Source organism: Mirounga angustirostris, unplaced genomic scaffold (genome assembly GCF_029215605.1).
Source record: "Mirounga angustirostris isolate CCGP_5_RB_7025 unplaced genomic scaffold, mMirAng1.0.hap1 SCAF_1, whole genome shotgun sequence".
NCBI lineage: Eukaryota > Metazoa > Chordata > Mammalia > Carnivora > Phocidae > Mirounga > Mirounga angustirostris.
This window is the reverse complement of record NW_026991709.1, coordinates 44107800-44124486: the sequence shown is the minus strand read 5'-3', so window position 1 is coordinate 44124486 and position 16687 is coordinate 44107800.

The following is a 16687-nucleotide window of genomic DNA, read 5'->3' as shown; positions in this document are numbered from 1 at the left end:
AAAATTAAATATCCATCTGTGGCAGTGGCTACCACATTGGATAGCACATAGTTTATACCTATGAATATAGATATAATTTTATTCTCTCTATGTATAGTTTTATTTTCAATACCTCCATGTTTATGATTGGGGAAAATAAGAAAGAGATTTGAAAACCATGTAAACATTGAATGTGCACAGTATACCTTTTTACAAGAACAGCCTATTCTTCCTACAGCAATTCTGTCACACACAGTCACGTTTATCATGAACAAAAATGAAGCACACTTTGAACAATAACTCTGCTGGTACATGTGTTTATACTGTCTTCAAAGCTAGCCTGACATGATGTGCTGTTTTTATATTACATTGAGTTGGTCAGAAGACATTAAAAATAGTCACCCTGATAGAAATCCATAATATTTAAAATTATTTCAATTCTGAATAGAATTACTTGCCCAGTGTGCCTAATCTTGGATGCTATAATTTTAAAAATGGCTCAGAAGCTGCCATCAACCCCGCTATGCCTACTGTGACAGTTACACGGCCAGGGTGTCACAAAATTACAGTGACTGGAGAGACTCAATAACAGTAGTGAGGGTTCCAAAACTAATAACCTTACCCAGAGATTTGTTAAAGAAGCAGCAAGATTTTTGCCTTTAGATTCTATAACGTCTTTGTCTTTGTGTTTTGGCATTTTTTTTCCCTCTTTGATTTTAGATTTGCATGTAAAAATATTGGCAGGATCCCATTTTCGTGTTAGTAGATTTTTTTTAAATATGAGGATTCTTAGGGAAGCCTGAGAATCTGTTTACCACTGTTTCATGTATATCATATCCTGTTTGTCACTTGATGGTATCTTTCTATAACTTTGTCATAAGCACCAAAGCAAAAAAAATAAAAAAGAAAATCCAATAAAAATGTCATCTCCTAAAGAAATCTTGAAATATAATAAAAATATTAATTTTCCTGTTACTTAGAAAGCAGTTACATAGTATTTACTATATGCCAGATACTATCCAAGTACAAATAATAATTTCAGATATTAATTATAAATACTGATTATGAATAGGAATTCTATTAATCCTCAAAACAACACTCTGAAGTTGTTGCTTTTATTATCCTTATTTTATAGGTTAGAAAGCTGAAGCACAGAACTTGCCCACAGTCACCTAGCCAATAAGCGGTAAAGCAAGGATGTGAACCCAAGCAATCTGGCTCTGAAAGCTGTGACTTTCATTGCTGTGCTGCCTCTCTTGTATCCTTGCATGTTGACCCAAATATACACAAGCATGCACGTATTTATTTCCATATATCTGTGTATCTATCTTGTAAAATGTACCTAATTCTATAAAATTAAGCTCAGTTCGTGGAGTATTTTCAGTGAATCTTCTTCCCAATTTTGACTATTCCCAAATGACCTCATTCTTCTTTCTCATGGCCCAACATTTACACTTGGTGACTCTTGCTGGATAATTTTTCTTTTTTCTTGAAATCTTTCTCTTAAATGCCACCTGTCTCCCAGTGTTACTCATATTTATTCAACTATTATGTTTTGCATTCCATGAATGTATCTTTCTCTAGGCACTGAGTATTAAAGTGATGAACAAATGGACAAAAAAGTTTGCTCACACAGAACTTACATTCTAGGGTTAGTATGTACTAAGTGCTTATCATATGTCTCACACTGTTCTAAATACATTATACATGTTAGTCCATTAATATTCACAGTCCTATGAGGTAGGTACTTTTATTGTACCCATTTTACAAATGATGAAGCCAAAACAAAAAGATTACAAGCTAATAAGAGGCAGAGCAATAATTATTAACTTTTAAAGTAATTGCAATGCCAGCAAGAACATTAGCAGAGAGAAAAAATAGGTTTTGGCAATAATTCTGGAGTGAGATAACAGCGGTTTGTCTTAGAATGGTGACAGAGAAGAAGTGGATGGATTCCCCAAATACTTTGAAGATAGAAAGGATAGGACTTCCTAATGATTTGGATGGTGGTTCATGCTATCTCGTTAGTGACTAGAAATGGCTGAAGTGCCTAATGAGACAGAAAACAAATTTACACTTTTAAAAGCCTATTCAAACCATAAACTGAGTTATTGAAGAAGACTTTGAAGCAATATTTCTAGCTTTTGAACTGTATATTTTCTTAAGTAATTTTGTCTTTTCTCAAATCATACCTAGAATTCTGTCCCCATTCTTCTTCCAAAAAATCAGATCAGGTCACTCCAAATCTTTAAATTTAAAATACAGCATTTATTCTATGATCTGAAACTACACACAAAGGCATAATGAAGTTAATTCAAGAATTAGAATACAGCATTTATTTTCATAAAAATTAGAAAAACTAACTTTGAACCTTACATAAATTAGTCATATGTCTTGTGACTCATCAAAACATATTCACCATCTATATTACTGTGTTTATCCTAGCCAGGCATCAACTCTCCTACTGAAAGAATTATCATTTCTAAAGCCACATATGAGTTTATCATGTGTTTATCAACTAGTCAGGAACAGAGTAATCCATATTCAGTATACTTTAAACACTACCAAAAATGAGGAACTCAAATCCTCATTGAAAATATTCCCCAATTTTCAGCCAGAACGAACAAATAGGAGGATTATATTAAATGCCAATATTCTGTGTGAGGGTAAAGACTATTTCACAAATGTACTATATGTGACTGAGAAACTTTTTAAAAAAGAAAAACTCAAGGATAAAGTACCTGAGTATTTTACCCTCTTGCCATTATAAAAATGGTTATGTGTTTATGCCAAAAATCAAAAGGACATTTGAGTCAATTGATACACTTTGTTGCAAATTTAGAACATATTTATCTTTTTAAGTTATCCTTTTAAATTTTAAAAGTAGCATAACAATATAATAGAATATGTGGAAATTGAAAAAAAAATAACACTTTTATTGTACTACCGTAATATAATTACTATTCTTGTTTTAGTATATTTCAAGTGTCTTAACCTTCCCCTTCCCAAATACATACTCTTACATGAATTCAAATTGATGTTGCATTTCAATTTCTCTGCTGGTTGCTTGATTTTAAAGGATTTAGGATTTATTTATATACAAATTGTCTTACGATGTGGATTACATAAAAGGATTTGAAATAACTAGGAAAGAAAGGCATTGCTACATGAGATAGATGATGCAAATATTGTAAGCCAAGTAGGATTTTTGTAGTTTGCATGATTTTCAGAAAATATTCAATATTATTAACATATATAATATTGATGCAGAATTTCAAAGTATTGAAATGAGGTGGGTTTTTTTAACATATAAAATTATTTTGTAATATTACCTGATGGGGGAAAAAACACAATGCTTTTCCTAAAGAAAGTCTTAATATGCTATAATGACAGTAATAAGATGAAGATTCCCTAAATTGTAAATTCTAGGCAAAAATGCAAAATAATTTAAAGGAATCTATTTCTTTTACCCTGTCTTTAAATACTTCCTTTGTGCACCATCCCTCCTTTCAGACACACAACTAATCTGATAACTCAATTTTTTTCTTTGTCTTTCAAAAAACAATGTAAAGGAATCTTTTTTATGATATGTGAAATGGAAGCAATTGGAGCCATGCTGTTCTATTTTATCAACAGTCAACAATTCAACAATACCAGTACCAATGATATGCATTTGAGAATGTGAAGCTTGAAAGATAAACTATCCAGAGTTACACAGGTAATAAATAGCAGAGTATTTGCTCATAGTCTTTGCTTTCTTTAAATCATCAGTAAGATTTTTATTTAGCACTGACCTGTTTGGATAGAAAAACAATTAAGTTGGACTTCTAAAAATATTTCAATCCTTTGTTTTAATATTTAAATTTAATCATAATATTTCCATTTGGCCTAAAATATTTTTTTCTGCAGTCCATCACCAATTTAGCTTATTTCTTTAGAAAGAGCATCTGAGATATAAGCTCAGACTATTTATGTTTTTTTTTAAATTATTATACTCTAAGTCAGAAAATTTCTATTTTTCTTACAGTTTGGCTGAGTGTATAATTCTAGGTCAAAAATCATTTCTTAGCAGAATTTTGAAATCATTCTCCATTGTCATCTATGATTACTAATAAGATACTTGATGTTAGTGATTTTCATTTCAATGAATCTGACCTCCATTTTTCTCTCTTTCTAAAAACTGTAAGGATCCTCCAATTATATTTGGTGTGCTTAAATTCAAAATAGTCTATTTAGAGTTGGATTTTTATTCTTAATTGTTCTTCCTGCTCAGCTTTTATGAAATCTTTCAAAATAAATAAAAAAAAATAGTGGCACCTTAGGCATTTATCAAAACCCAAAGAACTGTAGAACAACAAAAAAGTGAACAAATATAAACTATGAGTTTTATTTAATAGTAATGCATCAATATTGGCTCATCAATTGTAATAAATGTATTATACTAATGCAAGATGTTAATAATAGGAGAAACTGTGTGTCAGAGGAGGGGAATAAGTGGGAATGCTCTGTACTTTCTGCACAACTTTTCTGTAAATTTTAAACTGCTCTAAAAAATAAAGTCTATTTTTAAAAATAACATCTGTATTTGTCTTTGGGAAATACTATATCATTATTTATATTCAGATACACTTTTATTTGTTTTCTGTCTTTGATATATTGTTATATAGATTTTAGACTTCCTGGTTTGCTTTTTTTACATCTATTAATTTTTCTCTCATATTCTCCAATCCTTTTTATACTTGGCCAAATTTTGGAGAAATTATTGGCTGTACTTCATATTAGTTGAAAATTTTAATATTATTATTATTTTTTTAAAAGATTTTATTTATTTATTTGAGATAGAATGAGAGAGAGAGAGCACATGAGAGGGGGGAGGGTCAGAGGGAGAAGCAGGCTCCCTGCCGAGCAGGGAGCCCGATGCGGGACTCGATCCAGGGACTCCAGGATCATGACCTGAGCCGAAGGCAGTCGCTTAACCAACTGAGCCACCCAGGCGCCCTAATATTATTATTTTTAATTCCCAAAACTCTTTCTGAAAATCTGATTACTCTCTTTTAATAAAAGTTCAGTTTCGTTGTTTTTGGTTTATACAGTAATATTTTCTTTGATATTGATGAGTGATCTATGAATCAGACTTCTGGTTTCAAATGACAGAAACCTGTTTCCAGATGACTTAAGCAGAAAAGGAGAATAACGCTCATTGGCTTTTACTAGCTCAACTTTGTTCATATGGACAAATTTTAACAAATTACCATTGCCAGAGGGATTCAGAATTCTCACTGCTCAGAACTGGTTCGCATTCCTAATACCAGGGAGTAAGTTAATCACTATGAGAACCATGCAAATTGAAAGCAATAGATGGGTGGTTCTCAAAGAAGAAGAAAAAATTGATGCTGGTCAGGCAAGAACAGTTCATTAGAAGAATAACTATTATACAATCTTAAATATCTCCATTTTCCAAGGTCAGCAGCTTTGTTTGCTTAATTAACTTACTCTTTTGGGGGGCACAGTGTAGAAGTGGAGATTCACTTTCTATAAAAGAAAGTTGGTAGTTGGTAGCAACTTCTTTCTAGATATGTCTGCTGAGATAAGGGAAACAAAAGCAAAAACAAACTATTAGGACTCCATCAAAATAAAAACCTTCTGCACTGCAAAGGAAATAATCAACAAAACTAAAAGACAACTTACAGAATGGGAAAAAATATTTGCAGATGACTTATCTGATAAAGGGTTGGTATCCAAAATATATAAAGAACTTATCAAACCCAACATCCAAAAAAACAAATAATCCAATTAAAAAATGGGCAGAAGATGTGAACAGACATTTCTCCAAAGAAGATATCCAAATGGCCAACAGACACATAAAAAGATGCTCATCATCACTAATCATCGGAGAAATACAAATCAAAACTACAATGAGGGATGCCGGGATGGCTCAGTCTGTTAAGTGTCTGCTTTCATTCAGCTCAGGTCATGATCCCAGTGTCCTGGGATCAAGTGCTGTGTCAGGCTCCTTGCTGAGTGAGGAGCCTGCTTCCCTCTCTGCCTGCCACTCCCCCCCAGCTTATGCTCACTCTCTCTTCTCTCTCTGACAAATAAATAAATAAAATCCTTAAAAAAAAACTACAATGAGATAGCACCTTGCATTTGTCAGAATGGCTAAAACCAACAACACAAGAAACAAAGGATGTTGGTGAGGATGCGAGAAAGGGGAACTCTCCTGTACTGTTGGTGGGAATGCAAACTGGTATAGCCACTGTGAAGAACAGTTTAGAGGTTCCTCAAAAAGTTAAAAATAGAACTACCCTATGATCCAACAATTGCACTATTATATACTCAAACAATATGAAAATACTAATTCAAAAGGATACATGCACCTCAATGTTTATAGCAGCATTATCTACAATAGCCAAATTGTGGAAAGAGCTCAAGTGTCCATCGACTGGTGAATGGATAAAAAACAGGTGGTATATACATACAAGGGAACATTACTCAGCCATAAAAAAGAATGAAATCTTGCCATTTGCAATGACATGGATGGAGCTAGAGACTATTATGCTAAGTGAAATAAGTCAGTCAGAGAAATATACCATATGATTTCACTCATATGTGGAATTTAAGAAACAAAACAAATGAACAAAGGGAAGGAAAGAAGAGAGATGCAAACCAAGAAATAGAACCTTAACTATAGGGGCGCCTGGGTGGCTCAGTCGTTAAGCGTCTGCCTTAGGCTCAGGTCATGATCCTGGGGTCCTGGGATCAAGCCCTGCATCGGGCTCCCTGCTCGGCGGGAAGCCTGCTTCTCCTCCTCCACTCCCCCTGCTTGTGTTCCCTCTCTCGCTGTGTCTCTCTGTCAAATAAATAAAATCTTAAAAAAAAAAAAAAAAAGAATCTTAACTATAGAGAACAAACTGATGGTTACCAGAGGGGAGTGGGTGGGCAGGATGGGTTAAATAGGTAATAGGGATTAAGGGGTGCACTTGTTGTGATAAGCACCAGGTGCTGTATGGAAGTGGTGAATAACTATATTGTACACCTGAAACTAATATTATAGTGTATGTTAACCAGATGGAATTTAAATAAAAACTTTTTTAAAAGTCTGATTTTACTCTCATGCCATTTATATTTCTAAATGAAAGAATAATTAATAAAATTTGCTAGTGTGGATATCTGTTATATTAATTCTCTTTGTAAATCAGGTTTCTCTACAGCATTAGAGGATTGACTGAAAGTTTACTTTGGGCAGGAAGCAGTCAGTCTACTTAGACTTTAATCCATCCTCATGCCAGAATAATAAACTCTTTACTCTGAGGAAAACAAAACCCATTTTAGGACCTTAACACTCTCCAGAAATTCAATTCTATTTCTTCAGAAGTGGGTCCCTGAGTTTGTCCTGGGACATATATTGCTATTGTAGGTCACTCTGTGGGCATGGTATAAAGCCTGTCTCTGGAGCCTCACTGGAAGAATATCTCTCATCTTTGCTCTAAACTTATATGGATACTTTATACTGTGTGTAACAAATGTTAAAATTGACATTTTGACAGTGAATAGATACCAAGATATAGCAAAGCCAGATTATTATGTGCATTTACAAAGGAATGTTACATGAACCCACTCCATGTCCCTTGTACCCACCTTCTAGAAAAAAAGATTAGGGTTTAGAGAAACCTCTGTGAAAACATCTGTTGTCTTATTGCAAAGATAGAATGGTGGTACAAGTTGAGAAAGATCCATCAGATCACTTCAAGTTCACAATATATATGCTACACGTGGAAGACATCGAGGGCTGGTGCATAATTCACTCCTAGTATTCTACTTTTTCATTGCTTGTATCTTAGTGGCATAAAATAATCATTCTATTATACTCACGGACTCAGTGGGGCAGGATTTCAAAAAGGGCACAGCAGGGAACAGGGTTAGTCTCTGTTTCACAATGTCTAAGCCTAGGCACAGGAGACTCAGTGGCTGTGGGTGACTCAGGCATCTTCCCTCACATGTCTGGCAGTTGATGCCGGCTGGTACCTCAGCTGGGACTGTTGATCAAAACTTCTACATTTGACCTCTCCACATGCTTCAGGCTTCCTCAGAGAATGTAGGCCCCACCTCTAGATGGAAGGAATCTGAATATAACATTGTAAGAAGAGCATGTGTGCTGGAAGATCTTGTAGTCATTTTGGAAAATATATCATGCCTGAGAAAGCCTAAGTAGTTTGTGAAAATAAGATAGGGGTGTCTCTAATGGGAGCAGCCTGAACCTCAATTTGTTGAGCAAGGAATGAATGGGACATATGAGAATGAATATTCAATCAGGTCATTTTGAATTCAGTCTTAGAGGGAGAGTAAAAGGCTGAAGAATGCCAGCAGTAAAAAACAGGACATATGTAGGGGGCGGAGCAAGATGGCGGAGGAGTAGGAGACCTGGATTTCGTCTCCTCTCAGGAATTCAGCTGGATAGGGATCAAACCATTCTGAACACCTACGAACTCAACAGGAGATCGACGAAAAGAAGAGCAACAACTCTCTCATCAGAAAAGCGACCACTTTCTGGAAGGTAGGATGTGCGGAGAAGTGAATCCGAGGCGATATTCGGGAGGATAGACGGTGGGGGAGGGGCCTCCGTAGGCCGCTTCTGGCAAGTGATAGAGCCGCGGAGCACAAAATCGGAACTTTTAAAAGACTGCTCCGCCGAGGGACGTCACTCTGGTGGCTAAGCGGGGGGTGGAACCCTCCGGGACAGTGTGGTCTCAGGACCCTCGGGGTCACAGAAAGACCAGGGGTGCCTGAGTGTGGCAGAGCTCCCAGGTATCGGAGCGGGAAAGCGGGCTGCAGAGGCGGAGCCCAGGCACGGGCTCTCAGCTCGGGGTGGCCATAAACCGTGATCCGCGGCACAGTCGGACCCCTGCTCCTCCAGGAGGGACCCGACAAGCGGCAGATCCGGGGAGACTCACCTTCCTCCCCTGGGAGGAGCTGCGTGGGAGTGCACTGCAGGGATCTGCTGGGTTTGGAGACTCCACCCGGGATCTGGTGCCAGAGATAGAAACCCGCGGTCACAGGGTGGGTGAGCACGGAGTGCAGCCGGAGACTGGGGAGACGGGAGTGACTGACGGCTTTTCTCTGGGGGCTCACTGAGGAGTGGGGCCCCGAGTTCTCGGCTCCTCCGGGACGGAGATTGGGAGGCCACCATTTTCACTCTCTGCCTCCAAAGCTGTACGGAAAGCTCGCAGGGAACAAAAGCCCGGAGAGCAAACCCGAGCAGATGACTTAGCCGGGAGGGGGCAAGGGCGGGGCAATTCCACCTCCAGCAGAGACATTTGGAAACCACGGCAACAGGCCCCTCCCCAGAAGATCAGTGAAAACAGCCAGCCAAGACCAAGTTTACCGATCAATGAGAACGGAAGAACTCCAGCGCTAGGGGAATACTGCACATAGAATTCATGGTTTTTTTACCATGATTCTTTAGTCTTTCAAAGTTAACTTTTTATTTAACTTTTTTCTTTTTTTTTTTTTGAATTTATCTTTTTCCCTTTTTCAACCAACATCTTATCAATCCCTTTTAAAAAAAAAAAACATTTTTATTTTTCATTTTTAGAGTCATATTCTATCCCTTCATAGTAGTTACCCATATTTTGGGCTTATATATATAAGTTGTTCTCTCTTTAAAATTTTGAAATAGTTTCTTCTAACAGATTAAAATATACCCTAAATCTCTAGTATATGGTGTTTTCTATTCCCCTACCTGATCACATTCTCTCCCTTTTTTTTTCTTTTTTTCTTTTTTTAAATCCTCTTCTTTCTTTTTTCAAACAACTTCTTATCAATTCCTTTTATAAAATTTTTTATAATTTCCATCTTTATAGTCATATTCCATCCCTTCATCATATCAACCCTTATTTTTGTAAATATATAAGTTTTTCTTTCTTTAAAATTTTGGGAGGCACTTTCTTCTAAAAGACCAAAATACACCCCAAATCTAGTGTGTGGCACTGATCTATATACCAGCCTGATCATATTTGATCACATTCTGTTTTTTTGTTGTTGTTTTGTTTTTTTTTGTTTTTATCTTTATCTTTATCTTTTTCTTTTTCTTTTTTTTTCTTTTTCTTTTTTCTCTCTTTCCATTTCTTTTCCCCCTGCTTCAGGTCTTTTCTGATTTGTTTAGAGTATATTTTCTGGGGACATTGTTACTCTGCTAGCATTTTGTTCTCTCATTAATCTATTCTCCTCTGCACAAAATGACAAGATGGAAAAAATCACCTCAACAAAAAGAACAAGAGGTAGTACCGACTGCCAGGGACCTACTCAATACGGACATTAGTACAATGTCAGATCTAGAGTTCAGAATCATCACTTTAAAGATACTAGCTGGGCTTGAAAAAAATATGGAAGTTATTAGAGAAACTCTTTCTGGAGAAGTAAAAGAACTAAAATCCAACCAAAAAATAAATAAATAAATAAAATAAAATAAAATCCAACCAAGTAGAAATCAAAAAGGCTATTAATGAGGTGCAATAAAAAATGGAGGCTCTAACTGCTAGAATAAATGAGGCAGAAGAGAGAATCAGTAATATAGAAGATGAAATGATGGAAAATAAAGAAGCTGAGAAAAAGAGAGATAAACAACTACTGGATCACGAGGGCAGAATTCGAGAGATAAGCGATGCCATAAGACGAAACAACATTAGAATAATTGGGATCCCAGAAGAAGAAGAAAGAGAGAGAGGGGCAGAAGGTATAATGGAGCAAATTATAGCAGAGAACTTCCCTAATTTGGGGAAGGAAACAGGCATGAAAATCCAGGAAGCACAGAGAACCCCTCTCAAAATCAATAAAAATAGGTCAACACCCCAACATCTAATAGTAAAACTTACAAGTCTCATAGACAAAGAGAAAATCCTGAAAGCAGCTCGGGAGAACAGATATGTAACCTACAATGGTAGAAACATTAGATTGGCAACAGACCTATCCACAGAGACCTGGCAGGCCAGAAAGGACTGGCAGGATATATTCAGAGCACTAAATGAGAAAAATATGCAGCCAAGAATACTACATCCAGCTAGGCTGTCTTTGAAAATTGAAGGAGAGATAAAAAGCTTCCAAGACAAACAAAAATTAAAGGAATTTGCAAACACAAAACCAGCCCTACAAAATATCTTGAAAGGGGTCCTCTAAGCAAAGAGAGAGCCTAAAAGCAACATAGACCAGAAAGGAACACAGACAATATACGGTAACAGTCACCTTAAAGGCAATACAATGGCACTAAATTCCTATCTTTCAATAGTTACCCTGAATGTAAATGGGCTAAATGCCCCAATCAAAAGACACAGGCTATCAGATTGGATTAAAAAACAAGACCCATCGATATGCTGTCTGCAAGAGACTCATTTTAGACCCAAAGACACCCCCAGATTGAAAGTGAGGCGGTGGAAAACAATTTACCATGCTAATGGACACCAAAAGAAAGCTGGGGTGGCAATCCTTATATCAGACAAATTAGATTTTAAACCAAAGACTGTAATAAGAGATGAGGAAGGACTCTATATCCTGCTTAAAGGGTCTATCCAACAAGAAGATCTAACAATTGTAAATATCTATGCCTCTAACATGGGAACAGCCAATTATATAAGGCAATTAATAACAAAAGCAAAGAAACACATCGACAACAATACAATAATAGTGGGGGACTTTAACACCCCCCTCACTGAAATGGACAGATCGTCTAAGCAAAAGATCAACAAGGAAATAAAGACTTTAAATGACACACTGGACCAAATGGACTTCACAGACATATTCAGAACATTCCACCCCAAAGCAACAGAATACACATTCTTCTCTAGTGCCCATGGAACATTCTCCAGAATAGATCACATCCTAGGTCATAAATCAGGTCTCAATCAGTACCAAAAGATTGGGATCATTCCCTGCCTATTTTCAGACCACAATGCTTTGAAACTAGAACTCAATCACAAGAGGAAAGTCAGAAAGAACTCAAATACATGGAGGCTAAAGAGCATCCTACTGAAGAATGAATGGGTCACCCAGGAAATTAAAGAAGAATTAAAAAAATACATGGAAACCAATGAAAATGAAGACACAACTATTCAAAATCTTTGGGATGCAGCAAAGGCAGTCCTGAGAGGAAAGTATATAGCAATACAAGCCTTTCTCAAGAAACCAGAAAGGTCTCAAGTACACAACCTAACCCTACACCTAAAGGAGCTGGAGAAAGAACAGCAAGTAAAGTGTAAACCCAGCAGGAGAAGAGAAATAATAAAGATCAGAGCAGAAATCAATGAAATTGAAACTAAAAGAACAGTAGAACAGATCAACGAAACTAGGAGCTGGTTCTTTGAAGGAATTAACAAGATTGATAAACCCCTCGCCAGACTAATCAAAAAGAGAAGAGAAATGACCCAAATCAACAAAATCATGAAGGAAAGAGGAGAGATCACAACCAACACCAAAGAAATACAAACAATTATGAGAACATATTATGAGCAACTCTATGCCAGCAAATTAGATAACCTGGAAGAAATGGAGGCATTCCTAGAGATGTATCAACTACCAAAACTGAACCAGGATGAAATAGAAAAACTGAACAGACCTATAACCACTAAGGAAATTGAAGCAGTCATCAAAAATCTCCCAAAAAACAAAAGCCCAGGGCCAGATGGCTTCCCAGGGGAATTCTACCAAACATTTCAAGAAGAATTAATACCTATTCTTCTAAAACTGTTCCAAAAAATAGAAATGGAAGGAAAACTTCCAAACTCATTTTATGAGGCCAGCATTACCTTGATCCCAAAACCAGACAAAGACCCCATCAAAAAGGAGAATTACAGACCAATATCCCTGATGAACATGGATGCAAAAATTCTCACCAAAATACTAGCCAATAGGATCCAACAGTACATTAAAAGGATTATTCACCACGACCAAGTGGGATTTATCCCTGGGCTGCAAGGTTGGTTCAACATCTGCAAATCAATCAATGTGATACATTACATTAACAAAAGAAAGAACAAGAATCATATGATCCTCTCAATAGATGCAGAAAAAGCATTTGACAAAGTACAGCATCCTTTCTTGATCAAAACTCTTCAGAGTATAGGGATAGAGGGTACATACCTCAATATCATAAAAGCCATCTATGAAAAACCTACAGCGAATATCATTCTCAATGGGGAAAAACTGAGAGCTTTCCCCCTAAGGTCAGGAACGTGGCAGGGATGTCCACTATCACCACTGCTATTCAACATAGTATTGGAAGTCCTAGCCACAGCAATCAGACAACAAAAAGAAATCAAAGGCATCCAAATTGGCAAAGAAGAAGTCAAACTCTCACTCTTTGCAGATGATATGATACTTTATGTGGAAAACCGAAAAGACTCCACCCCAAAACTGCTAGAACTCATACAGGAATTCAGTAAAGTGGCAGGATATAAAATCAATGCACAGAAGTCAGTGGCATTCCTATACACCAACAACAAGACAGAAGAAAGAGAAATTAAGGAGTCGATCCCATTTACAATTGCACCCAAAACCATAAAATACCTAGGAATAAATCTAACCAAAGAGACAAAGGATCTGTACTCAGAAAACTATAAAATACTCATGAAAGAAACTGAGGAAGACACAAAGAAATGGAAAAACGTTCCATGCTCATGGATTGGAAGAACAAATATTGTGAAGATGTCAATGCTACCTAGAGCAATCTACACATTCAATGCAATCCCCACCAAAATACCATCCACTGTTTTCAAAGAAATGGAACAAATAATCCTAAAATTTGTATGGAACCAGAAAAGATCCTGAATAGCCAGAGGAATGTTGAGAAAGAAAAGCAAAGCTGGCAGCATCACAATTCCAGACTTCCAGCTCTATTACAAAGCTGTCATCATCAAGACAGCATGGTACTGGCACAAAAACAGACACATAGATCAATGGAACAGAATAGAGAGCCCAGAAATGGACCCTCAACTCTATGGTCAACTCTTCCTTGACAAAGCAGGAAAGAATCTCCAATGGAACAAAGACAGTCTCTTCAACAAATGGTGTTGGGAAAATTGGATAGCCACATGCAGAAGAATGAAACTGGACCATTTCCTTACACCACACACAAAAATAGACTCCAAATGGCTGAAAGACCTCAATGTGAGACAGGAGTCCATCAAAATCCTAAAGGAGAACACAGGCAGCAACCTCTTTGACCTCAGCCGAAGCAACTTCTTCCTAGAAACATCGCCAAAGGCAAGGGAAGCAAGGGCAAAAATGAACTATTGGGACTTCATCAAGATAAAAAGCTTTTGCAAAGCAAAGGAAACAGTCCACAAAACCAAAAGACAACCGATAGAATGGGAGAAGATATTTGCAAATGACATATCAGATAAAGGGCTAGTATCCAAAATCTATAAAGAACTCATCAAACTCAACACCCAAAGAACAAAGAATCCAATCAAGAGATGGGCAGAAGACATGAACAGACATTTTTCCAAAGAAGACATCCAAATGGCCAACAGACACATGAAAAAGTGCTCAATATCGCTCGGCATCAGGGAAATCCAAATCAAAACCTCAATGAGATACCACCTCACACCATTCAGAATGGCTAAAATTAACAAGTCAGGAAACAACAGATGTTGGCGGGGATGCGGAGAAAGGGGAACCCTCCTACACTGTTGATGGGAATGCAAGCTGGTGCAGCCACTCTGGAAAACTATATGGAGGTTCCTCAAAAAGTTGAAAAGAGAGCTATCATATGATCCAGCAATTGCACTACTGGGTATTTACCCCAAAGATACAAAAGTAGGGATCCGAAAGGGTACGTGCACCCCGATGTTTATAGCAACAATGTCCACAATAGCCAAACTGTGGAAAGAGCCAAGATGTCCATCGACAGATGAATGGATAAAGAAGATGTGGTATATATATACAATGGAATATTATGCAGCCATCAAAAGGAGTGAGATCTTGCCATTTGCAACGACGTGGATGGAACTGGAGGGTATTATGTTGAGTGAAATAAGTCAAACAGAGAAAGACATGTATCATATGATCTCACTGATATGAGGAAATCTTAATCGCAGGAAACAAACTGAGGGTTGCTGGAGTGGGGGGTGGGGTGGCAGGGATGGGGTGACTGGGTGATAGACACTGGGGAGGGTATGTGCTCTGGTAAGCGCTGTGAATTGTGCAAGACTGTTGAATCTCAGATCTGTACCTCTGAAACAAATAATGCAATATATGTTAAGAAAAAAAAAAAGAAGAAGAAGGTAGCGGGAGGGGAAGAATGAAGCGGGGGAAATCAGAGGGGTAGATGAACCATGAGAGACAATGGACTCTGAAAAACAAACTGAGGGTTTTAGAGGGGAGGGGGGTGGGAGGATGGGTTAGCCTGGTGATGGGTATTGAGGAGGGCACATTCTGCATGGAGCACTGGGTGTTATGCACAAACAATGAATCATGGAACACTTCATTTAAACTAATGAGGTAATGTATGGGGATTAACATAAGAATAAAAAAAAAAGATAAACCAAGTTATAAAAAAACCCAAAAAAACCAAAAAAAAACCCAGGACGTATTTAATCAAGGAAATGCAAATTAAAACAACAAGGAGATACCATTACACACCTGTCAGAATCACCAAAATCCAGAACACTGAAAACACCAAATGCCAGCGAGGATGTGGAACAACAGGAACAGGTGGTGGCAATGCAAATGGTACACTTGGAAGACACACTTTGGTGGTTTCTTACAAAACTAAGCATACTTTTCAGATATGACCCAGCAATTGTGCTCCTTGATATTTACCCAAAGTAGTTGAAAATTTATGTCCACACAAAAACCTGCACTCAGTTTATAGCATCTTTATTCATAATTGCCAAAACTGAGAAGTAACCAAGATTTCCTTAAGTAGATGAATGAATAAATAAATTTTGGCATATCCAGACAATGGAATATTACCCAGCACTGAAAAGAAATGAGCTATCAAGCCATGAAAAGACGTGGACATGGGAGCCAATAGGAAAGGCTACAGACTGTATGATTCCAACTATATGACATTCTGGAAAAGGCAAAATGGTGGAGACAGTGAAAAGATCAGCAGTTGCCAGGGATTCCTGGGTGGGGAGGAATAAGTAGATGGGGCGCGGAGAACTTTCAGAGCAGTGAAAATATTCTTTCTGATACTATCACGATGGATGCATAACATTATACATTTGCCCAAACACTCAGAATGTGCAACACCAAGAGTGAACCACAGTGTAAATTATGGACTTTGGATGTCAATGTAGGTTCATTAATTACAACAAAGGTCAACTGAGGGAGGATGTTGCTAACATGGGGGAGGCTATACACATGTGGGGGGAAAGGTGCATGGAAAATCTCTGCACCTTCCCTTCAATTTTATTGTGACCTAAAACTGCTTTAAAAAATAAAGTCTTAAAAAAAATGGTAGATAAATAAGGGTCCAATTGAAATAGAGATGTCTCTTCTCAGTTCAAAGGAACTGCCTGAGAAAGATGGCCACAGATGTGAAAATCTAAAAAATTTACAATAGCAGCTCATGATAAAGGGGAAAAAACAAACAAACAAAAAACACAATGTTAAATCCCTGCCAGAACCAGAAACAAAGAATTTACCAATGCAAGTAAAAATTTTCCTATCCCTTTAAATCTTTTCCTTCAAAGATCAAACCACAGCTAATGTG